This window comes from Balaenoptera physalus (assembly GCF_965194825.1).
Source record: "Balaenoptera physalus genome assembly, chromosome: 7".
NCBI lineage: Eukaryota > Metazoa > Chordata > Mammalia > Artiodactyla > Balaenopteridae > Balaenoptera > Balaenoptera physalus.
The window spans coordinates 14,661,467-14,687,852 of NC_138886.1; the positions used below are offsets into that span (position 1 = coordinate 14,661,467).

Sequence of the window (26,386 nt, forward strand, 5' to 3'; positions counted from 1 at the left end):
TTGAATGCTTATGATAGTAGGGGAGGAGATGTTAAAAGCAAGAGTCCTAAGGATGGGTGATAGTTGACGGAGAGCAAAGAAATGCCCACCACCCGTAAATAACTCTTCAAGATCTGGGGACTAGCATTCTGGAGTAGCTAGTTGCATCACCCAGGCTATCATATTAAAGCCTTAGACTTGTAGATGCTGTTATTCCCACTTTAGAAGGGAAGAAACTGAGTTTCAGAGAAGCTGAGGAACTTGCCCAAGACCACATTGTTTGAGCAGGGCAGAGCCAAGATTTAAACTCAATCCTGTTGGATTTCAAGGCATTTTCCAGAGGGTTTTCTCAGGCATCAACTTAAGAACATCATTTTGCACGTAGTAGGTACTTAATCAATACTTATTAAATGACATTAAATCTCACAACAGTTCTTAGAGAGAAAGGGCAGCTGGTGGGAGCATGTTTATTTGCATTTGTCCTGGGGCCTCTGACACCTGCTGAGCTCTCCACAAGCCCACCTTATAGCAGAGGAAGCCCAGACCCAGGGGAGGGGCTGTAGAGAGTGTAACCGGGCCTTGGACCCAACGCCCATTCTCTGTGCCCTGCATTGTGCTGCTGCTGATTCACAGACAGAGATGGGGCTGAGAGGATGGTGCCTGGAGAAGCAAGGGGCGTGGGGAGGGAGGACTGCATTTCATCTCAGCATTTATATTTCCCCAGAGTGGATCCCACTGTGTTTCAGGACCAGCATAAAGCACTTAATTGAAACCCGTAATTCCAGCTCTCATTAATAACCAATCTTGGGAAGCGGAGCGCTCCCCATTACTGACGAGCCTGATGCAGACGCAAGTCTTTGGAGGGGTCCAGCAAGTCCCCGGTTCATTTTACAGTTGATTAGAGTGATTTAAACTTTGCCCTGCTTGTAAGTTGTATATTTAATATGAGAAGTTGGCAATATGTGAAGTTATCAAAATACCACAGGTGCATTGGCAGGCCTCCAGCCGGCATCGTTCATCCTAAGCAGCGTGGTGACCCCGCAGAAATGGGTCTGGGACGCCATCACACAAGATGGATAATTCGATTGAACCTAATCAGTCCCAGGGAAACGAGTGACCTTCATCAACTGACTGCAGATTCTCAAGGATCCTATAGGGTCAGTGTGCTAGCCGTAGCGCCCCCTGCTGGCAGAATCTATGGTGATCCAAGGGTGTGAAAGGATTTGGGATCCTGACTTCTCTGCTACTGGTGTGCAGTGTGGCCTTTGGCAAAGTATCCTCGTTTGGGGGCCCTCAGTTTTGCCATCTGTAAAATGAGATAACTGGGCTCGATGGGGTCCGACTTACTATGATTGTGCATATTGCCCCTGGAATCCACTTTTGTGGGAGTGCTATTCCTTGGACCTTATGGGGGGTGATTTACAATAAGTGGATAGTTCTTTGCTTTTTCTCAGTCATTGCTCACCCTCTGAACACCTTTCTTCTTTAACATCTCCCTCCCTAGCTAGCATATTCTCAAACCCCTTAGCACCAAATTATTTGCATTTTCCAAATACATTTATGTCCTGGACATTTTGTTCCTGTTCTTTCATTTATTTTTGGTTACTCTTTTCATCGTTTGTACATTATCTCTACCTGGAAGACTCCTATTCATTCTTCAATACCCATCTCAAATATCCTATCTGATTGTATTAGTTTGCCTGGGACCGTGAAAAGATCCTGATGTGCAGAGTCATTAGACCCAGATTTGAATCCTGACTCTGACACTTAGGACTTTGGGACAGTTATCAAAACTTTTAGAGCCTCCAATTCATTAAATGAAAAAAATAAGCGTCCACCTATTTGGAAGACTCGACACATAATAGGGGCTCAAAAGCTCTCTCCTTTCTTGGCATCTAAGACAGAGTTTACTTCTTCCTTTAAAATGAGTTGGCAAAAATTTCCTATAAAGGGCCATGTAATAGATAATTTAGGAATTGCAGGCCATATGGTCTCTGTTGCCAGGATGTAACTTTAAAGTTGTAGTGTGAAAACAGCCATAAACAATATGTAAATGAATGGGCATGGCCGTGTCCCAATACAACTTTATTTATAAAAACAGGTAGAGGGCTAGACTTGGAACATGGGTTGCAGTTTGCCAACTCCTGCTCTAAAACATTTCAGGGACAGACTTAGCATACTGCTTAGCCCTGGTGGGTTATGTGTCAGTATCTCCTGTGCTTTCCTTGAGAACAGGGGTTGCTTTATTTTTCCCTGCATCCCTAACACAGGGCTGATGCACTGTTTCATTTAAATCTCGCAACAGTCCCGTAAGCTAGATGCTATTATATCTCTAATTTCTAGATGGGAACACAGAGGCACAAACAGATAAATAATTTAGCTGGTAAATGGTGGAAGCAGGTTGGTTCCAGAGCTTCTCTCTCAGCTACGACCCCACAGTGACCTGGACATGAAGGCATGACAGCTGTTAGCTGACTGGGAACTGAAGCCAGTAACGCCATAATTTCCCTATCCTGCATTGATGTGTCTGGTTTTCAGAACCCAGAAACAGGACTTAACATTCTCCCAAACCAGCATTTATTGAGCATCTGTCCTTGTTAAATTCCACCCTGGTAGATTGGCCTCGTCTCTCAGACCTGTTCCGATCTTGACGCCTTTGCCTAATGGGCTTGCTCTCTCTTCTCCTACTTTGGAAGTGACCACACTTTTTGTTGGACTTGCTCCAGCCAGAGACGACTGTTAAATTAATTTTGCATCAGTGAAGGCCTGGACAGAGATTGAGTTAGAAGTTGTGCTGGTTCTTCTGGTGCTTTGCCAAGCCCATTTCCTGTGGATTAAGTCCTAAATCCTCATGGTTTAAAAACAAAAATCTGTTCACTTGGCTGAAGGTTCTTGAAATTCTGGTCCATTCTCTGAACACTCCTGGCTGGAATCAGTGGGAGGTTGTTGGTTTGATTTTACAGAGGTGTAAAACGTGGGCAACAGAAACAGATGTGAATGTTGTACATTTCGGTTTTCACGTACTTAGTATTTCTTACGAAGCAGGGTCTGTGCTAAATGCATTATATACTGTCTCCTTTCATGTTTCCTGGGGTATATGGCATCAGCCCCACTTCACAGATGGGGAAAGTGAGGCCCAGCAACTTGCCCAAACTAACAAAGTCATGAAAAGGTGAAGCCAGAATTTACACCTAAACCTTTCATTTCAGCTGCAGTCTACTAGTACTTGACCTGTTTATCTTGACTTCTCAGAGTAAAAGAGCAAGCAGCATGTACCCAGACAGTTACTGTAGAGTGGTGGTGATTTCATGAATGTCTATTGTGTGTTCCGTGCTCTGCCAGCCTTATTGCATTTGGCTTATCTAACATCTCTACAAGTCAAAAACTTTCTTCCCATTTTATAGATTGGGAAATGGCCATTCAGATAGGTTGAATATTTCCTTCAAGGTCACTGGGACCAGAGGAACAACACTGAATCCAGGGACGTATGACTCCAAAACTCGACTCTGCTCCTTGGAGTAGAGTGCCCTTTGGAAGCATAGGGAGTATTTTCTTTTTAAATAGAGATGTCTGAGCTTGAGCCCAGCAGATTTCTGATTTGGTCGGGGGGAGGGGGGTGCAGGGGTGAGGCCCATGCATCTGCCTTTTTAAAAACTCCCCCTGGAGATTCTGATGTGCAACCAGAGTATGAGCCATGCTCATTGGGTTGGGATGGAGTTGACTAGGGACCTCCTAGGTCCTTTCCACTCCCCAGGAGTCTATTATTACAGGGAATCGAAGCAGCAAGTATGCTTAGGGTCAAGGGTAAGGATGAAAGAATCCTTAGATCCGAGATTTGTGATCTCAGAGTTATAGTAAGACACAAAGTCTGAAATCAAGAAGGCATGGGACCTGAAATTCCGAAGGTCATGGAGGAGGGGTGTCTAGAAGGCGATGCCTGAGAAAGGCAGCTGATGGCAGCATGAAGAGCTCAGACCGAGACCCACCCAGGTGGGTTCAAACCCTCACAAGCCATGCAGCCACCACGAAAGGTTCCGACCTCCCTGCTTTCAGCTTCCACATGTGCGTAGTGAACCTGGAGATGGTGCCCGTTTTGCAGGGCGTTTAGGAAGATGGAGGGGGTGCAGAGCACATGGGAACCCAAGGGCAAGACTTTTTCCCTCTTTGACAAACACAAATCCAGTTGGCTCACCCGTCCAAGGATGGGTTGAGCACAAGAGGAGCCAGCAAACATCACTGTGCTTCTACTAGGTGTCCCATGCTGGGTGCTGAAGGATGGAGATCAGGAAACTGAAGTGTCGATCCTATACCAGCATCCATGCTCCTGGGAGGGTCAGAAAGCTAGGGATGCAAAAGGTTGGGGACCCCAAAGATGGGGCCTAATGCTATGTGGGGCCACATAGCAGAGGGGACAAGGGAGCAGTGGTCCCGTGAGGATGACGTTAACCAGCCCGTGTCCAGCCTCGCTGCAGGCGGGACAGGCGCTGTGCTGAGAACTTTGAGTGAACCACTTCATTTAACCCTTTCCCCACCCTCTGATCATCTGTGTTGGAGGAAGTCACCGCTCCTCTCTGAGCTCCAGCTCCTTCCCCTGTACAATGAGGCTTTAAGACTGGACGATCTCTACAGATGGCTAAAAAGCACATGAAAACATGCTTAACATCACTAATTATTAGAGAAACGCAAATCAGATCTACAATGAGGTATCACCTCACACCGGTCAGAATCACCATCATCAAAAAATCTACAAACAATAAAGGCTGGAGAGGGTGTGGAGAAAAGGGAACCCTCCAACACTGTTGGTGGGGATATATACTGGCGCAGCCACTATGGAGAACAGTATGGTGGTTCCTTAAAAAACTAAAAATAGAACTACCACATGATCCAGCAATCCCAAGCCTGGGCATATATCCAGGGAAAACCATAATTAGAAAAGATACATACACCTCAATGTTCATTGTAGCACTATTTACAATAGCCAAGACATGGAAGCAACTTAAATGTCCATCAACAGAGGAATGGATAAAGAAGATGTGGTACATATATACAATGGAATATTACTCAGCCATAAAATAACAAAATAAAGCCATTTGCAGCAACATGGATGGATTGTAAAACTGAGTGAAGTAAGTCAGACAGAAAAAGATAAATATCATATGATATTGCTTATATGTGGAATCTGAAAAAAGGGTACAAATGAACTTATCTACAAAACAGAAATAGAGTTACAGATGTAGAAAATAAACTTATGGTTACCAGGGAGTAAACTTATGGTTACCAGGGGGGAGGGATAAATTGGAAGATTGGGATTGACATATACACACAACTATATATAAAATAGATAACTAATAGGGACCTACTGTATAGCACAGGGAACTCTACTCAATACTCTGTAATGGCCTATATGGGAAAAGAATCTAAAAAAGCGTGGATATATGTGTATGTATAACTGATTCACTTTGCTGTACACCTGAAACTAACACAACACTGTAAATCCACTATACTCCAATAAAAATTATTTAAAAAATAAAAAATAAAAAGACCAGATGATCTCATTTAGAGGAGCAGGGGAGTAAGGCTCTTTTGTTTTTATGACCCTTTACACTTTTCTGAATAAAAATAATAAATGCACAAGGAAACAATCTATATGGGTACCAGCGATCCCTGAGGTCCCTTCGGTTTTCAGATGGACAGTGAAAACTGTAGAACATGAGGTTTATTTATTCATTTTTTGAAAATATTTCCTGGGCAAGAATTCTGTCCCAGGCACTGTGTTGGGTGTTGGCAGCACAGTGGTAAGTAATGACCGCAGCTGACATTTATTGTGTACTTGCTGTGTGCCAGGCTCCACTCTAAGCTTTTTGCACGTATTTATATTTAATCCATGTAAAAGTTCTATGTTATTATCCCAAGTTTATAGGTAAGGAAACCGACACAGAGAGGTTAGGTGACTTCCTCAAGGTCACATAGTTGGTAAATGGTAGAGTGGGGTGAAGGAGGTGGCCATGGCCCCTCCTCTCAGGGAACTTATAGTCTAACAAGGGAGGGATGGATCAATGGTTAAATTCACAGGTAGATCAGGGGTACACCTGTGTGAGGGAGCCCAGAGGCAATGCTTCACTCAGACCTAGGGGCCTCAGGGAAGGTTTCCAGAGACAGCTATGAGTAAGTGGAAAATAATTATAAATATAATTTGGAGGGCTGGGGGTGAGAGAGGTGGATTAGCTGTGTCTTCCAGCCAGAGGGCATAGGATATGAAACATTGGCAATGGGAAGAATCATGAAGCAATTAAAGGAATAACAATAAAACATCTCGCAGCACTATTTACAATAGCCAAGACATGGAAGCAACCTAAATGTCCATCAACAGATGAATGCATAAAGAAGATATGGTATATATATATATATATATATATATATAATAATGGAATATTACTTAGCCATAAAAAAGAATGAAATAATGCCATTCACAGCAACATGGATGGACCTAGAGATTATCATACTAAGTGAAGTAAGTCAGATAGAGAAAGACAAATACCATACGATATCACTTACATGAGGAATCTAAAATATGACACAAATAAACTTATTTACAAAACAGAAACGGACTTACAGTCATAGAAAACAAATTTATGGTTACCAAAAGGGAAAGGGAGTGGGGGAGGGATAAAGTAGGAGTTTGGAATTAGCAGATACAAGCTACTATATATAAAATAGATAATCAACAAGGTCCTACTGTATAGCACAGGAAACTAAATTCAATATCCTGTAATAAACGATAATGGAAAAGAAAAAAACAATGAAACATCTCAATGTGGCCTGAGACGCCCATGGGGGTGCAGGAGAGGGCAGAGGCTGGTGATGAAAATAGTGACTAGGTCATAGGAAGGTTTCAAGTCCTGGATTCAGATTTTCCCATAACCAGAGTTCAAAGGGCAGGCTGTGTCTCCTTCTGCCAAAGCCCCCTGTTGGGGGAGGGGTCAGACCTCGAGTTCCTCTGCTTCTCAGGTTTCATTCCGTTTCAGAAGCCTCTCCGATTACATCAATTTACTTCTGCATCAGTTCTGGGCCATTCATAAAACTTCAGACAAAAAAAGAAAAGAAAAAAAAAAACTAACACTAATAAAGAATCAAATTAGATGTGATTCAGAAGAAAGACTCAAAGACAACTGGATTTTATTTCACAAGGATAAAATAAATTGGCTTCTACAACTGAACAAGCCAGAATCATTACTGAGTACAAGCCCCTTTTGTAGGAACATTGAGCTATTGGGCTATAAACCTTGACTGTGGGGGGAAAAGCCAGGAGGTGACTTTCTGGATAGATGAATTGTCCACATAACTGAGGTATTAAGCACTTCACACTTAGCCAAACAGTCTGTCCAATGGTCTAGTCTATCCAGCACCATTAATCTGAAAGCAATGGCTATCATTCAGCTTTAAAAAAAAAAAAAAAAAAGATGCACAGTGTTCTTGCAGTAGGACCTTGCCCAGTGTTCTTGCAATAGGACCTGTGCCACGGTGTATCTTGGTTTGGAATGAATCCTTCCACTCTTGGCTCCCATGAAAAACTCTCCACATCTTCCTCTATCAAACACTAATTTTTGTCTGCCTTGTCTTAAGTTGTGTATTTCATCTGTCTCCTTTAGGAGACCGTACCTTCCTCAAAAACAAGGACTGTGTCTTATTTTATTTTTCTTTATATACTCTCTGGCCCAAAGCATCCTCAGAGACCACTTAGTCAAACTTTTCAACCCACTGCTGAGAACCTAAGAACTGTGAATTAGCCAATAGGCCAGAAGGAAGACCCAGATATCCTCATTCCCAGACCTGTGACTCCTCCCACTAATCTCCCTCACTGCTGCGGTGTCTGCAGCCTCTTCCAGTGTCTGCACGGCTGTGTCTACAATGTAGTGAAGGTTAGATCTCTGCTGTCAGTTTGGCGTAAATAAACCAAGCAAGAGAAGGTAGTGCTTGCCTTGGAGTAGAGCACCCAAGCTGGTAGTTATAGCTTTGGGTTGTAAGCTGTGTGCTTTTTGTCATTTTATTCCATCTAACCGTGATTAAGAACATGCAGCTGGGGTACCCGGACCAGCACTACCACTTACTAGCTGTGTGGCCTTAAGCAAGTTACTCAGCCTCTCTGAGCTTCTGTTTCTTCCTCAGGAAAAAGGGCTGGTGGTGAGGATTAAATGAGATAGAGCCTGTAAGTGCTTGACTTGACCTGTGTCTTTGGAGGTTGTGCCGCTGTGATGTCCAGATCAGATTCTGAACCAGTGAGATGGTCAGTGTATCTAAATCCTCAAATAGGTGAGGAGTCACTCTATTGAAATATACGTCTGCAGTCTTGGGATATTATCTAATAAAGACTGCCATTCCTATGTCAAGCTCTTTGCTCTGTGTTTTCCCCACAGGACACTGGGCTGAGCTGCAGCAGCAATTTTGCACAAGCAGGACCCAGGATGACAACTTTTATTATCTAAACATATAACCCAAGGCTTTGGAAGTGAGCCAGAGTCAGGGAATTTAAAAGTAAGAAAAGATTTTAGAAAATAAAAGTGATCATTGCTTATGGCTTTGAACATAGATTCTAAGCCTTTAAACATCTCAACTCACTCTGCAGCCACAGAGTAAAGCTTCCCCATTGCTCAGAAGCTCCCAACTCACTCTGCCCTGCCCTTGCCTGGACCTTGTCTCTATCCATTTGGAGACAATATTGCTTGCTGGTTAAAGACATAAAGTTCAGTCGCAACTCCACCACTTGCTTGCTGTGTGACCATGGGAATGTTACTTAACATCTCTGAGGCTCAATTTCTCTGTCTGGTAATATGGGGCTGAGTGTCTATGGCATATAGTATATGAAAGAATCAAGATAAAGCTTCTTTTTTCTCTTTTCTTATGGAAGATAGTTCAATTTACATTAGCTCAAGAAAGATAAAAATGCCGTCAAAGAAAAACAAAATTCCCAGTTTCCAGGAAATTACAGATCGTTACAAGTTTAGTGGACAGAACTCATCTGCAGTATCCAAGTGGCAGTAAGGCAGCAAAACAATCTGTGAAGAAAGGTTGCATTTTTATACGTAAGAACACAGTGGGGCTAAACCTTTATTAATGTATCTTGGTCCCTTTTCCAAGGAGCTTAAAGATCATTACAGACACGGTGAAATACGCCCTCATAATATGTAGGCAGGACCTGGACATCACTGTCACCATTTTAGAACCATTAAGGTCCAGAGAGGTTAAACGACTTACTCAAGGTCACACAGTGAATCCAGCTTAAATCCCAGGTGCACTGACTTGGTGATGACCCGTTAAAGCACTGTACCCTGTCCACCGAATAAAGGAGCCCGGGTGAAACACTGATGGTTAAGGAAGGAAAACAGCGATTGAGCTACGGAAGCTGACATTTAGCCAGCCCCAAATCATTAATGTGGCCAGGTTTAAGGAGAGCTCTATTAAACTGTCCATCAAACACTTTACTCTCACATGGATTTACTGAGAAAGGAAAAAGACCAGGGTAGAGAGAACGTATTAGAGGTGCCTTTTTCTTTGTCTGCTGGAAGTTCATAGTCCCTGGCAGGGCGAGAGGGTGCCTCCAGAGGAGAAATTTTTTAAGAACAAAAGGAGAAATTTCTTAGTGCTTTGGAGCCAGAGAAAACCAGGTTGGAATGCTGGCCATTAAATCTATTAGCTGTGTGTCATCAGACACATTTTTTTTTACTTCTCTGGGCACCAGAAAGATGTTGGGAGGATACAGTGTGGTGATGCACGTGGAACACGGAGCCTGGCTCGCCACGAGCGTCCCCTAATGTGTAACTGTCTAGTGTTATTGTTGTTATAGTTAGTGGAAAATAGAAGAAGGGAAGCGATTGAGTCCCAGAAGCTAAAAAGAGGTGGACCTAGCCCAGCCAACTATGTCAAGAATAATAGTAGGAAATGGAAAAGAAAGGTCAAAGACTTTAGTTCAAGTTCAGTATCATTATCAGAGAGATCTAGAAAGAGAGACAGTACACGTCTCATCAGGTAGGAGCAGCCCAGAGACTCAGGGTCAAGGGGGACATCCATAGGTAGAGAGAGGCATTTAGACTGTTCTTCTCAAATAAGGTTGTGGATTCTAATCCTCCTTCTTGCCCAGAGGGGTCAGAGGATTAGGTTGTGTCTCCCACCATACGTGCTAGCCCCCTGTAATATGGGCTGGCAACCCATAGAAACCAAGTTCCAACTCAAATTGCCCTCCTGGTCTTTGTTCTGAGCCACTGGCCTTGACCCACACTTCAATTTAGACATTAATTCTGAATCTAATCCTTCCTGACCCTGACCCTTCCTTCATCCAACATGGTCTGTGCACTGATTTGCCAGCCTTATAGGTGCACAGGAAAGTGTCGTGGCTAAGGTAGGGGCTACGGGCACACAGGGGGATCCTTGACCTAGTCTGGGAGCCAGGAGAGGGTGATGAATGGGCGGGGTCATAGAGAACGAGGACAAGCTCCCCAGGATAAAAGGAAGAAGGTGGTCATTTCAGGAAGAGAGAGTAGTGTGAGTAAAAGTCCACACACAAGAAATCAGCTGGCTCCTGTTGAGATTCAAGCTGCTTGAGGTTACCGGGATGTCAGGATTGGAGAGAAGCAGGAGAAGGCTTCAGAGAGTATGTCTGAGCTTAGATGATGGAGAGCCTTGTGTGCCATGTTAAAAAGTTTGGGCTTTTATTTTTCCTGGGGGCAATTGGGAAGGGTTTATTGGTGGGGGGGGAGGGAGAGGAATATGGCCAGTTGTTTGTCTGAGAAAGATAACCCGAGGGTAGTGTGGAGGAGAGCTGGAGGGGCAGACAGGTGGAGACCAATGAGAAGGCTGCCATATCCATCCATCATTCCTCTGGCCTGGCCGTTTGAGTCTGACACCCTGTGTCTCCTGGCTGAGACCTTCACTCTGCCGGTCGGAGGGCTGGGTCTCCGCTCTGAGTATGCTCCATTGGATAGCACCATCTAGTTACGTCTTCCTGTTTGAAGGGGGTTGCATTCATCCGTTCATTCATTCATTCTTTTAGTACTGATTTGATATAGAAGAATAAATAGTGCTTAGACTTTGCTTTTAAGAGGAATTTTAAAGGTCAGAATCCACTTGAGTGTCGGGACATTGAAGGAGGGGGCAGGGCAAAAGGATGGGGTTAGTTATATCTGGACCAGGAAGGGTTTTCTAAAGGACATGATGCCTGTGGGGCTGGTTCTCTGGAGATAAGAAGGTTTCTACCCATTGGAAAGGGTAAAGGGCGTTCTGGGAAAAAGGAGTTATGGAAATGAAGGCCTCAGAGTATGAAATAGCATGGCACATTAGGGACAAACCAGCTGTAGGACATGGTGGATTGTTGGAGAAATCAAAACCTCAGGGCCCTCAACAAATAATAGAACTAGACTGTCACTCCACTCCCACCACTTCTTCCCAGCTGTGTGACCTTGTGCAAATTACTTGACCCCTCTGAGTTTTCTTATCTGTGAAATGGGGGAACATGACGCTTAATTGGCGATGTTGCAAAAAGGAATAAATGAGGTGATATTTAAAAAGCATCTTGCATAGTTTTTACTCAATAAATGGTAGTTATTATTTTACTTATTTTTATTCTGAGTGCTTAGAGGTTCAAAATAGAATCTAAATCTGGTACGACAAAGCAGTTTCACCTTAAGTGCCAATTCTCATTGATCAGTACTGGCTGCTTGGAGCAGAGAACTGTGAGGTTGCATATGAGATCAGCAGGAAGATGTGCTCTGATCTATTAGTAATGTCTGTACAGGGCAGGGAATGCCAAGTGCCGTCAACCCTATAATAAATGTTGCTTAAGAGCTAGGAGGCATGAGGCTAGGCTAATGTGTTATGGGAGGATACACGGAGGGAGTTTGAGACTGGAATTAACCCCTTAAGGATAGCTAGGTATGGGGCGGGTAGAAAGGAAGGGGGAAAAACTAACCCTGCTGAATTTGGATTTCATCTTGTTGCCAACATAACATTCTATTTTGGGGCCGCAGCATCACAAGCCAAAGTATTAGAAACTCATCCCTTATTGACTGGCTACAAAACAAACACACGTCCGCTTCCTTGGCAATGCAGGGGCCGAATGAGCAGAATATGAGTGAGGAGGGCAAGAGGTACGTGCTTTATTCACCAAACCCCCAGGTCTCTGGTAACTCTCCGGAATGCTAAGCTGTTTATTTTGGGAGTCTTCAAGCTTAGTCAGTTGGTATTTAGAGACAGCTAGGAATTTTGGATTTCACTCTCATTCCAATAGAAAAGAGAAAATCTTAAATGCCTTCCAAATACTGGTAAGTCAAGTAAGGACAGCCTGGCTCCAATCTGGGCTCATTTCCCACCCCCCACCCGCTCCCAGAAACACAGAATGAAAAGAAAAAGAAACATAATCAATGCACTCAGCCACAAGTTAAAACTTCCCCTGGAGTATGCTAGACAACCAGACTCCCTCCACATTAGCTGATGCAGAAAAGCATCTGTCAGTATCTGTGAGAGCTCAGAGGAGAGGAGGGGCTGAGAAAGCCAGCTGGTCTGTGCAGAGCTTCAGTCTCTGTAAGGGTGTCTCTCCTTTTCTTCACATGGGGCTTTGACACAAGCCTTTGAAAGGTTTCCATTAGCAGTGTAATTGATCTTCTGATGAAAAGCAAGACGAAGTCCAGCAAAAAAAAAAAAAAAAAAGTGATTACAATGTACAGAAGTAGACACATATTAATTTGCAGGTTTAAAGTTTACAGTCACAACCATCTATAAACAATGCTTAGATGTCACTTTCATTATTTCTTGTCCTCAGCTTGTGAGTCCCCATTTCTGCCAGGGGCAAGAAACTTAATCTTGTACATTTAAATAACTCAGTGACTTCCAGATTTAAATGTGATCAATTTGGGATGTAGGCAGGTCAAAATTCTCTCTACCTCCCTCCTCCTCATTTCCCCAAAGTGGGAGGGGTGAGCTAATTTCCAGTGGCCCTTACTTTTGTCAACCTGATATTAACAGGTGGGCATTGGGACCTTGTGGGCCTCCATCCAGATGCATTTATTGTTGGTGGTCTGTCTCCTACCCATAATTGTCAGATCTTCTTACTTCCTCCTGTGCATCCCAACCTTGTCACTTCGGGTCCACCAACACCTCCATGCTCCACTGGTCTGCTTTCTCAGCGTCCCCTGGGGGTGTATGGCATTTATGAGTCTGTCCCTGGCTCAGCCACTGAACATCTCCTCAGCCATGGTGCCTGGCCTGTGCAGGGTCCTTGATTGCCAGGTAACTGTACCCCCGCCCTGTAATCCCCCAAGCTCACTTGGGTTCCTACATTCCACTCTGAGTAGACTGCATTACTCTTGCCACTCTTGATATTCATGCTCCTTGCATGGGACTTTGGAATTCTTTCCATGAAGACAGGGCATATCACTTCTCCCCCCACACCCCCAACCTTCCTGCTTTATTTGACTTTAAGCTCAGCGATGTGACTTGCTTTGGCCAATAGAATGAGGCAAATGTAATGATGTGTCATTTCTAAGCCTAGGCCTTCATAGGCCTTCTCTGTTCTGCCACTTGCCTTCTTGTGCTTCTGCCATCACCAAGATAACATTCCTCAGCTTTCCCTCTGATCCAAGGAGGATGAGGGGTACATAGAGCAGAACCACCCCAGGCAAGCCCAGCCTAAATAAGTAGACCCCCAGCTGACTGGTAGATCTGAGAGCATAAAAGCGTATTGAAATATGTCACTAAGATTTTGTGTTTGTTACACAGCAATAACTAACCAATACAATCCCACATCCAAAACTGACCTGGGAGACTGGGAAGCTGGGGGACCCTAAGATCTAGTATTTCTCCTCCTCTACACCTCCTCTTGTCATCCAGTCATACTTTAATCTCCTTTCTCAGTGGAGAGAAAATTTCTCTTCATGCACTATCCATGTTTCTTCCCCTTTCTGTGGTTTTATGCTCTCCACTTGTTATTCTGGGTCCCTTAGGTTTTAGGTCTTAATGAGCAAAGTCATGTTTATGGACAGCAAAAAGTCATTTCCTCTCCTTCAAAAATGCTGTTTTTGTAAGCTTCAATCTGCAGAATTAGTTATGCAGTAAAAACCAAATCCATTCAGAAAGTCAAATGGCTTTAGTGTTCTCGGCTGTGTCTGCTTTCCTTCTGAGGCCATAGCATATAGAGAAGTGTCTGCTTTTCCAAATAGTCTAAAATATGGGAGAGACATGTGATGAGTCCTTTGAAGGGCACACCTAGACTAGCCCACAGGTTCCAGGAGAAAGATGAGGGACACACAGAGTAGAACCAAACTGTTCCAGCCAAACTCAACTCAGATCAATCAACTCCACCCCCTACTCCTGCCCTCCCCCGCCCTCCCCCACCACCCTGATGGGTGTGCATGGCCAAGATCAAAACTGCCCAGTCTAGGTCAACTGAACTATGCAGACAAGGGAGAGACAAATGCTCACTGTTGAAGTCACTGAGGTTTTGTGGTATTTTATAACAGCAATTGCATGGCAATAGCTAACTTATATAAACCTTCATCCAAAAAACAATAAACATGGAGATTCTCTTGTTGAAGTTGGGGCAGGGGAGCCTGGACCTTCAGCCATTTGACCTTCCACATCCTCTATGGCTAAACCTGAGGCCACATTCTACGTTCAGTGTTCCATGGAAGACAGTTTGACAACCATGACCCACACCATCTGCCCAGCTCTCCTCCCTCGATTCATTTCTCTCCGTAGCATCTCTATCATGGTTTTTCAGCTTGAATACCTCCTTGAGCGGGAGCTCCCTGCCTTCTAAGGCAGCCAGTTCCACCTTTGCACAGCTCTGACCGTCCCACAGTGACGTCTCATTTCCTGGGGAGCTCTAGGATACAATAGAAGAAATGGGGCAGGGAAAATGGTAGGAAAGCGATGGTTTCTGGTGTAGCTCAGAGGAAGAAACAGTACAATCTGAGCCCTTGAATTCTTCTCCTCTGGGATAAGCAGGTTACGGCATGTGCACCTCCTCATAAGCGGTCCAACTGTCCACTTCTCCTTCATAAGAAGAGCTTCTCTATATTGAGTTCAGACTGGGAGTCAGACACCGTGCTGAGCATGTCAGATGCAAAACCTTTGACTCTTTGATGTCAGCATTACTAATGAGAAAACTGAGGCTTGGCGATGGTGAATGACTGGCCCATGGCCTTGCAGCTGATAAATCATGGAGGTGAGCTTTGAGCCCAGGTTTGTTTACTTTGAAACTGGAACTCTTAGGTACCGCATAACAACAACAACAACAACAATAATAATAACACCATGAATAATAAGAACTAACTTTTACCAAGTGTTTACTTACTATAGGTTAAGCATCATTGTAAGAGTTTTGCGGACTAAATTACCCGTCACAAAAATTCTGATGGGAAAGTCATCTTCTCCCATTTTCAGAGATTAATAACTCTAACCCCTCCCCAACCTTAACGTATATTTTATCCCTTAACGTGTGCTCATTCTTTATTTGATGTAGTGAGTTGTCTGCCATAGAAGGCATTTTAACAGTGACTGGAAGAATACTTTTTAGGAGTTTTGCGTTCTGGGCAGTGGATTCTACCCAGTGACCGCTATGGTGTCTTTCCCACCCTGACATTCCTTTTGCGATACCTCATGCTCAGCCCCTTCCCTTCCATGTTCATGGACCAAGAAAGAAGAAATACCTTCCATTTGCTGGCTTTCTACTCTGAGCCAGACACTAAACCAGATCTTGTATCATTACTGCCTTGTTTAAAGCACACCCCAACCCCCAGAGCGCCCTTGTTCTGCCCTTCATAGCACTTGCTCTTTGTTTGCTTGACACCTATTTTCCCCACCAGACAACCATCCGTAGAGGCAGCAATTCTGCTTATTTTCTTTCTCTCTATGGCCAGGGCACCTAGGAATTCCTCACTAAGCTGCTCTGGCCAGCAAAGACATGACCAGGCTCACGGAGGCATGACCATCTTCCAAGGCAGCCGCATACGGTGGATAAGGGCAGGACTCTGAAGCCAGACTACCTGAGTTCACATCTCAGCTCTGACATTTCCTAGCTGTGTGAATTTCAGCAAGTGATTAACTCCTCTGTGTCTCAAGGTTCCCCATATTTAAAGGCGACTCACATTTTTACTGCACCAAGGAAGTCAAGCCTGGTGATTAAAGTAGGGGTTCTGGAGACACACTGCTCACAGTTGTATTTCAGCTCTGCCCTGACTCCTGGGGCATTTGGGGCAAAGCTAGTAGGCTCCTGTTTCTCCCCTAAACTGTACATAGGGTTAATAGCAGCTCCTATCTCAAAGAGATGTACAGTCTAAATGAGCCAGTCCTTGCAAAGCACTCAGAACAGGCTCTGACACTGAGTGCGCTGGCAGACTCAAGGTCATCCAGCTACATAGCGTGCTAGTCGAAATTTGAGTCCAAGTTCACCTCTGAGTCTATTGCTCTTCAGACGACCCCCACGTTTGGAGATATGTTCTTTACATAAGTTGCTTTCTCTCGACACCTCTTCCCTCACATTATTTCTCCCATTGACACCTTGACATGCTCGAAACTTCTTCTACATCGGTAGAGACACGCATATTTTCTACCCAGGGAGACAGTGGAGCCTGCTTCTAGAAAGGAATGAAAAGAGTCATGCAAAACAGAGATCAGCCAAGGAAGATGTAAAAATAATTAAAATAAGAAACGTGCCGTCTTCTTCGCAGGATTTCAATTTTGCCGTTGCCCGAGGGGAGGCGTGACAGACGTTCGCTTTCTCATACTGATACACATTTTGATAAAGTGTGATAAAGACTTAGAAAAATTGACAGATGAAATTGGAATAAGAGCTCCTGGAAGTGAGGAATAGCAGCCCGTGGACTGCAGACTCCAGGAAAACAGGTGCTGTGCTTTCCTGCTCTTGTAAACAGAGGTCCTGGGATGCCCACTCTTCCCTTCACCTGCCCTATTCTCACGCATACTTTGGATCTTGGCTTAGACCCCACTTCCTCAGGGAAGTCTGCCCTGATCCCCCAGACTAGACTGGGCACCTTGCTGTACGCCCTCAATGCTCACTGAGCTTTCCCTTGTGGCACTTAGCCTGGCTGTAACTCCTGTGCATGCTTATGTGTGTGGTTACTTGAATTATGTCCGGATCCTGTACAAGACTTTTGGCATCAAGAGAACAGAGGATGGGTTTCTTTTGCTCTCCACGTATTGCCAGTTTCTAGTACAGTGCCTGGTGCACAGTAGGCACTCGATAAACACTTACTGAAAGAAGGAATGAAGGACACAGACCTCTGATTTGAGCCAGCAGGGCAAACAGGACTTCATGTCAGGAGACCCACTGTGGGTACTTATTCCACAGTATTCTTTTCTGCACACCAATTGAATCTGAGTCCCAGAGTCCCATTGAAAAACACTGTTAGCCAATGGGATTTGGTGAGAAAGGATGCCCTCTGCATTGCCCATGAGAGCCAGTGTAGACCTCATGTCAGGGTGGGGAAGGATGCCAAATGATCTTGTCATGGGCATGGGATTGTAATGGGAGCACTTGGTATGCCTGAGGTTGCTATCTTAATCCTCCTACATTGTATCAGAAAGGGGTTTCCAGGCTCTCCAGCATCACACAGCAAGGAAGCTGTGGTGCTCAGGGTCATGCAACAGAGCTTTTCTGGGTCTGGGTTTAGAGATGAAGACATGGAGTCTAGAGGGAATAAATCCTGTGATCAGAGGGTAAGTTTCTGTTTTGGCAGAACTGGGATTAGACCTTAGGTCTCCTGATCCCTGGTCCAGCATTCCTTTCAGTTACCATTCATCCATCCAACCATCCATCCATCCATCCATCCATCCATCCATCCATCCATCCTTCATTGATTTAATCGCTATGTATTAATGGTTCTCTGATGGGTACCAGGCACTAGGTGTGAAGGAATCAGGATCAAGACCAACAAACATCAATGGCAGCTCATCTTTGTTTTCACTTATTTAGTTTTATTTTCCTTTGTTCCACTGAGGACTGTTATCTTTCCAATTCCCTGTTTCATGTGAGCATCAGGACAAGTTGGCAGAGGTTGTGTGAGACACCCCGAGTGCCCATTGTCAATCCAGCCTTAATGATAAAGCCTTTTACCCACCACTCCTTGGCTTTTCTCCCCTTCCAGAGGGCCAGGAAGAGACAAGACTGTGCCGGCATCCTCAGGGACCCGGGTCCACCTGTCTCAGGTATGGGGAGTGGAGCATCCCTTGACGTTGATTAGGTTTCTCAGTCAAGCTGGGGACTTTCAAATTCCCAGAGGGCTGAGGCCAGGGGAGAAGTTGGGTGTTGACATCTTTGTTCCAATAACACATGTTTATTGATAAACTGCTACCTGCTGGCACCGTTTTAAGTGGCCGGGGACGTAATCTTTAGGAGCTGCCGGTCTGCCAGGGAAGTGCTCTCAACAAACAATGACAACACAGAGCTTAGGAAGACAGAGATCTTTGCATCTCAGGAGTCGGTTCGGAGGTTCAGAGGTGGTTTTTGGGAGTCAATTGGACTTGGGTCTAAAACCCAGTTCTTCCAGTGAAGACCTGTGTTCGACTTACTCCCTGTGAATCCCAGTTTCCTGTTCTATAAAATAATGTGATAAGACCTGACTCACTGGGTGCCTGTGGGCATCACATGAGATCATGTTGGTGAAGCACCTGGAACATGGTGGGCCCTCGTCAGTATCAATTTTCTTTCCCTTTCCTGCTGGAGCAGGAGCTCACTTCACGCCTGCAAACGGAACCAGGCCTTGCTCTGAGATGGCCAGCTCCTCACGGGCAGGTGAAGCCTCGCTGCTGGTTGTGACCTTGGGCATCTTATCTGGAACTGGAGTGTAATCAAGCCTCCTGCACAGGGTTATGGTAAGTAGGCCAGGACCAGGCTGATGGGAGTGAGGTGCTTAGGACCCCAAGTGAAAGAAGCTGGTCACCATCAGGGTGGCACCTGTAAGTGCAGGACTGGCACTTGCCCTGATTGTGACCGCTGAATGCATTCACTGATGTAAAGTCTGGTACCCCGGGCCAGGCACAAAGTGGGCGCTGCTTTTGTCTGGGGTTATTTTCTGGAAAGAGACAAAACCTCACTCAAACTATTTCGGAGAAGATGAGTTTATTTTAAAGATACATGTGGAGTTAAAATAAGGAAGAAGTTCTGGTGGAAATCACCAAAGAACCAGCACCCAGGAACGGGCCAGGCCCTAAAGATCCTGGAACGGGAGGGCAGTTCTGGGTGCACGGTGACTTCTGGAACCCCGGCAGGAGTTCAGGGCCCCCTCCGTGTGGCCTGCAAGGCCCTGCACCAGAGAGCCTGCTTCCCCCGCCTCAACTCAGAGCCCTGTCCGTATTCAGACTGAAACCGAGCAGGGCCCTGTGGGGCTCCTGGGCACAAAAGCCTTTCTGTGTCCCCCATTTCTCGATTACAGGAAATAGGCTTCATTCAGCCTCCATGACCTTCCTTGAGTTCCAATGGGCAGGTTCAAACGGTTGCTAATCAGGGAAGGGAGGGGATGCAGAGACACGGGAGGAGCGGTTAAGAGACAGTAGTGCAGCCTTGCGGCAGGGTCCTCGTTCCCCTCAAGGGATACACACAACACTATCTCTGAGCTGTTCTGCAGATACTGAAACCTCCACCAGGTGGGAGAAGTTAACGGTATGCTGCCCACAAGCACGGAGACCCCTGACCTGTTGGAACCTGAAGGTTGATGATGCCGACTCCCACTTACCTCACCACCAACCAATCAGAAGAATGTCCACGAGCTGATCACGCCCTCTTTGAACCATTACCATAAAACTCCTCACTACCCCCTCCAGGTCGGGACACACAGTTTTGAGGACATTAGCCCACTGTGGCCCCCTCTGCCTGGCAAAGCAATAAAGCTATTCTTTTCTACTTCACCCAAAACGCCGAGATTTAATTCAGTGTTGGGTACGGAGGCTGGATTTGGCTTCAAGACTATACTTGTGCTCACAGACTCCCTTTAGCCCCTGAGCACCCAGGTCTTTCTTGCGTCCATGCCGGCCTGCCTGCATCTCTCTGCCTGGGCACTCGTGCCTCCTCTTGTCACCAGGAAACCCCTGATCCTTTCTCAGGATCTAGCTTCATTGCCCTTTCATCTAAGAGGCCTTCGCTGGTTCCCCATACAATGTAAATAGCCTATCAGTCTCTCTCCAAGCCCTCTTTTTGTAGCTGTACTTTTATTGCATAGCTATTTGTTTCATATCTTTTATTTCCCACTAGACTATCAATTCCTTGATGGCAAGGACTGCATCTATTTTGTTGTTTACTGTACTCCCAGTGCCTGGCACGGTGCTTGGTGCATGGGAAATCCTCCATAAATGTTTGCTAAATGAATGAAGAGAGGACCCTTTTTTACTCCAATAACCTGCTATTAACATGCCTCCAGTTACACTCTATTATCTGCTTTCTGCTGCCATTTGCTTTTCTCTGCTTCCAGAGTTTCTGAGATCCTTTCCTCCCCACCGAAACTTGCTCCTGGCTTCTCACAGCTTCTGAAGGTCCCCTCCTCACCTTTCAGCTGCAGCTCCTAACACCAACTGGCAGTCTTTTTATGTTTCTTAGTTCAAACTGCCTAGAGAAAAAAATGTGACTGATTCAGCTCATCTTGTCACGAGAGATCAGAGGGTTGATTCTCCGATGGACAGCCAGTCTATGAATTAGTCACCTCTTGGGCAGCTGTCCTGCTAACCCTGTGCTGGCTCCACTGTCACCAGCCACGTGTGGCTATTGAGCACTTGAAATGTGGCTTGTGCCACGTGTTGAAATAGTATTTTTATGTATTGGTTAAATTGAATGTTATTAAAATCAATTTTACTTGTCCTTTTACTTCTTTAATGTGTCTATGGGAAAATCTAAAATCACATCTCTGGCTCACATTATATTTTCACTGCACAAAGCTGAGTTAATCATTGCTGGAGAGAACCAGATTACATGGTATAAACAGGGGCTGTGTAGAGGGAAGCTTCCTTTAGAAGAAGGCACTGAATAACATCTCAGTTATGTTCTGATGACCACAATTATTACCACAGTCCATTCAAGAATTATTTATTGGGCTTCCCTGGTGGTGCAGTGGTTGAGAATCTGCCTGCCAATGCAGGGGACACGGGTTCGAGCCCTGGTCTGGGAGGATCCCACGTGCCGCGGAGCGGCTGGGCCCGTGAGCCACAACTACTGAGCCTGCGCGTCTGGAGCCTGTGCTCCGTAACAGGAGAGGCCGCGATAGTGAGAGGCCCGCGCACCGCGATGAAGAGTGGCCCCCGCTTGCCGCAACTAGAGAAAGCCCTCGCACAGAAACGAAGACCCAACACAGCCATAAATAAATAAATAAACAAATACTTAAAAAAAAAAAGAATTATTTATTGTATATCTTCATTGTTGCATTATTTAAACATTTTTTTCCTATTGTATTAGTTATCTATTGCTGTTACCAATATTAAGACAAACTTGGTGGCTGCAAGCAACACACATTTATTATCTCACAGTTTCTATGGGTCAGGACTGCAGACACAGTTTACCTGGTTCCTTCACTTTAGGGGCTCATAAGGCTTAAGTTAACGTATTGGTTGGGTCGCCCTCTCGTCTCAAGGCTCAACTGGGTGGTTGTGGACTTACGTGGCTTTAGCAGAACTTAGTTCCTCGCAGCTATAGTACTGAGGCTATCAGTTTCTTTCTTTCTATCATATAAGTGACAGGTGTACAGCATTATGATTCTACATCTGTATACACGGCAAAGTGCTCACCTTCACACGTCCGTCTAGTTGTTATCCAAAACCCTACTGTTGACCTCTTTCACCCATTTCGCCCACCTCCTAACCCCCTTCCCTCTGGTAACCACTAATCTGCTCTCTGTATTTATGAGTTTGTTTTTATTTTATTTTGTTTGTTTATTTTGGTTTTCTACATCCAAAGTGAAATCATACGGTATTTGTCTTTCCCTGTCTGACTTATTTCATTTAGTATAATGCCCTCAAGGTCCATCCATGTTGTTGCAAATAGCAAGATTTCATTCTTTTTTTTAAATGACTGAGTAATATTCCATTGTGTGTGTGAGTGTGTGTGTGTGTGTGTGTGTGTGTGTGTGTGTGTGTGTGTATCACATCTTCTTGATCCATTCATCCATTGATGGACCTTTTGGTTGTTTCCATACCTTGGCTATTGTAAATAATGCTGCAATGTATATAAGGGTGCATATATTGTTTCAAATTAGTGTTTTCATGTTCTTCATATAAATACCCAGAAGTGGAATTACTAGGTCATGTGGTAGTTCTAGTCTTAATTGTTTGAGGAATCTCCATACAGTTTTCCATAGTGGCTGCACCGACTTACATTCCCACCAACAGTGTACGAGAGTTCCCTTCTCCACATCCTCTCCAGCATTTTCTGTTTCTTATCTTTTTGACAACAGCCATTCTAACATGGATGAGGTGATATCTCACGTAGGGAAACTTGCATTTCCCTAATAATTAGTGATGTTTAACATCTTTTCATGTATTGATACATGTTGGCCATCTATATATCTTTGGAAAAATGTCTTTTCAGATCCTCTGTCCATTTTTAAATTGGGTTGTTTGTTTTTTGTTGAGTGGTATGAGTTTCTTTTTATATTTTGGATATGAACCGCTTGTCAGATACATGAGTTACAAATGTCTTCTTCCATTCAGGAAGTTGCCTTTTTGTTCCGATGATGGATTCCTTCCCTGGGTAGAAGCTTTTTAGTTTGATGTGGTTCCATTTGTTTAGTTTTGCTTTTGTTTCCCTTGCCTGAAGAGACAGCTCCACAAAAAGATTGCTAAGACTGATGTCTATGAGGTTGCCACCTATGTTTTCTTCTAGGAATTTTATGGCTTCAGGTTTACATTCAAGTCTTTGATCCATTTTGAGTTAATTTTTGTGTATAGTGTAAGATAGTCGTCAGGTTTCATTCTTTTGCATGTGATTGTCCAGTGAGAACATCAGTTTCTTGCTGGCTGTTGGCTGGAGGTCACCCTTAGTTTCTAACAGGTTCCCTACCACATGGGCCTCCCCAACATGGCCACAAAAGCAGCAAGGAGAGACTCTTCTAGCAAGGCTGATGGTACAACCTCATTAACTAATCACAGAAATAGCATTATCTTTGCCATATTGGTTCAAAGCAAGCTGCAGGCCCTGCCCACACTCAAAGGGAGTTGATTGTATAAGTGCATGAATACCAGCTGGTGGGGATTAAGGAGTCTTCTTAACATCTGTCCTCCACAACTATACAATGCTCACTTTGCAGCTGAAGATATAAATGTAGAATATTATATGTTCCAGATAGTTTAAGAATCTTTAGCTCTGATTTCCCCATGGAGAGATTGAGGTCCAGAGAAGAGTCATGATGTGACCCAACTCCTTGTCCTTCCTCCGTACTGCACCTGCTCCTACAGCAAGTGGTGGAATGGAATTGAAGCAATGGGCTTTGTTCTTAGCATGAAAAAGGGTATCGATTAGAAGAAAAAGTTGATGGCAGATCGACCCTCCTTGGGGCTGCCATGGCTTCACACTGGCCTCTCTCCGTCTTGCATTCTGGCCACTAGAAGAAGGGAGGCAGAAAATGCCCTGCTCTTTGTTACCATTGATGGCCTTGGAGCTTCCCAGGCAGGTTGGAGACCCTGTCTTTGGATACCCTACAGGACATCCAATTAGCCATACTTAGTTCTGCCTCCGATTTCATGGCAGTCCAGCTGGAGACATGCTAACATGCTCCCAGAGCCCTGTGGGATGATACTAAACCACATGCTTGATCCTGTCAGCCAGAAGGATGTGTAAACATAACCCTAAGAGGTGCAGAATATCATCCTAGGATTTGAGTGTATGGAAAGTACTTTAGAGCTAACAGGAATATCTATCTGTCATCTATCTATCTATTTATCTATCTATCATCATCTATCTACCTATCTATATCTATCTATCTATCATCTATCTATCTATCTATTCATTTGCTTGTTTATTTATACATAGTAATATAGTATTGAATACTGAGCAAAATCTAATTTGTACTTATTGAAAAAGTATGAGTCTTTAATAATTTTCTGTTTATTCTTTTCCCTCTACAATACAATATATTCATAATATAGAATTGTGTTCATATAATAAAATTTCCTGTTTTAAACAGCTTTATTGAGGTATAATTGATAAACAACCAAATGCACATATTTAAAGTATACAATGTGATGAGCTTGGAAATACACATACACCTGGGAAACCATCACCCCAGTCAAGGTAATAAGCATATCTATCACCTTCAAAAGTTTCCTCAGGCCCTTCCCTGATTTTTGTTTGTTTGTTTGTTTTTGTGATAAGAACACTTAACATTGTGAATCTCAGAACACTGAGATTTACCTTCTTAAAATATTTAAGTGAGGAATACAGTGCTGTTAGCCATGAGCAATATGGCAGTACAATGGGTCTCTGGAGCTCCTTCATCGCCCATAACTGCATAGCCCTGTACCTTTTGGAAATAACTCCCCGTTTCCACTGATGAGAAGTGACAACCAGTGTTGACCTCATGTTTACAGAGCACTTGGCCATCACACACCTCATTGAATACCCACAAGCCCCGTATTTTGGATGAAAAAGCTGAGGCTTAGGGATAAGATAAATAACTTGCAGGGCCGGGTCTCAGATCTACACCTATAGGAGCTTCCCCTCCCCCAAATCCCACCATGTTTTGCAGGACGATTCTGAACCATCTAGAAACAACAGTAGCTTACATATTGATTGTATGCACATGCTGTTTCATGCACTTCACATGGATTAACTCATTTAATCCTCACCATGCTCCTAACAGGTAGAAATCATGATCAATGCCATTTCACAGAAAGGAAACTGAGGCTCAGAGAAGTTAGGGCATTTGTCAGGGTCACACAGCTTATAGGTGGGAGAGGATGATACCGAACAGTACACTGTGGGACTCCTGGGCACAAAAGCCTTTCTGTGTCCCCCATTTCTTGATTACAGGAAATAGGCTTCATTCAGCCTCCATGACCTTCCCTGAGTTCCAATGGGCAGGTTCAAGCAGTTGCTAATTAGGGAAGGGAGGGGATGCAGAGATAAGGGGGGAACAATTAAGAAACAATAGTGCAGCCTTGGGGCAGGGTCCTGGTTCCCCCTCAAGGGATATACCAGGTGGAAAAAGTTAACTGTATGCTGTTCACAGGCTCACGGACCCCAGACTGGGGGGGTTGATGATGCCGACTCCCACTTACCTCACCACCAACCAATCAGAAGAATGTCCACGAGCTGATCACGCCCTCTTTGAACCATTACTATAAAACTCCTCACCAACCCCTCCAGGTCGGGACACACAGTTTTGAGGACATTAGCCCACTGTGGCCCCCTTTGCCTGGCAAAGCAATAAAGCTATTCTTTTCTACTTCACCCAAAACTCTGTCTCTGAGATTTAAATTGGTGGCGGGGTACAGAGGCCGGATTTGGCTTCGCCACCAGGAGTGTTCTCTTCCATGTACATTGTTGTCTTGTGTTTTTCACCCATGCCCCTAACTTGTTTCAGCATTGGACACAGCAGATTCTTACCACGTAATGACTGAACCAAAAACAGAGAAATGTTTCCACCCAACCATCTCAGTGAGAGGTTACAAAGACTTCTTGGTTACAAAGACTGAAATGATACTCACCTAGGCTAAGAGCCCCGTGAAATCAGCTGGCAACAGATTTTTTTTTTATAAACCCTGGCATTTATTGAGCACATACTGTGTGCCAGATCCTAGCTTAAAGCACGCTCTGTGTTTTAATCTGTCAACAACACTTCAAGGTAGGTATTGTTATTCCCAGGCTCAGAAGGCCTGACTTGGCTTCAAGGAGGGATTTGAATAGACTGTAGGTTTAACCACTGTACACATGGGCTCAGTATAGCACAATTTCAATCTCAACATCGCCCCACCCTTTCCATTTGTCATATCGGGAAACTGAGGCCAGAAAAAGCAAAGGAGCTGAGCTGGAGCTGGAGCCCAGATACCCTGTTTCCCCAGCCAGTTTCATCTTTCAGAGCTAATGGCCTTACAATGTCCCTGGGTGTCCTGCCCCTCCACAGAAAGGATGCAGGATAATTAAAATCCCCCTTTCCCACCCTTCTCTCCCTTTCAACACTTTGTAAACTATTTTTTCCCCAGTTCTATCTTTCTAGCCTTTCGCAGCTGCTCATTTGGATAAGATCTGGTACCCAGGGGTTTCTCTGATGAGGAACATCACAGCCCAGTCCCCTTCCCATGGGAAGCCAGAGGAGGGGACAGGGAGAACAAGGGACGTTTCCCATTAAATTGGCCTCCTGCAATCTGCAGAGTTTAATCTTAACTTGAAAGTGTTTTTGATCAGCTTTCAGGCCGCTCCCTCCTT

The 26,386-nt window shown here is 44.6% G+C and overlaps 1 protein-coding gene across 4 annotated transcripts in view; it reads right to left on the reverse strand.

Moving 5' to 3' along the window:
• The window catches only part of LOC309664718 (uncharacterized protein), a 331,041-nt gene that overhangs the window by 94,621 nt on the left and 210,034 nt on the right, over window positions 1–26,386 (reverse strand). For 2 of the 4 annotated variants that reach the window (XR_014265994.1, XR_014265995.1), the window contains one exon: window positions 4,811–7,060. The exons of 1 other annotated variant lie outside the window; for it this stretch is intronic. The gene's annotated coding sequence lies outside the window, so the exon portion shown is untranslated. Of the gene's footprint in view, window positions 1–4,810; window positions 7,061–26,386 lie in introns of those variants that run through there. One more of the 4 variants, XM_082470459.1, reaches the window with a different exon arrangement.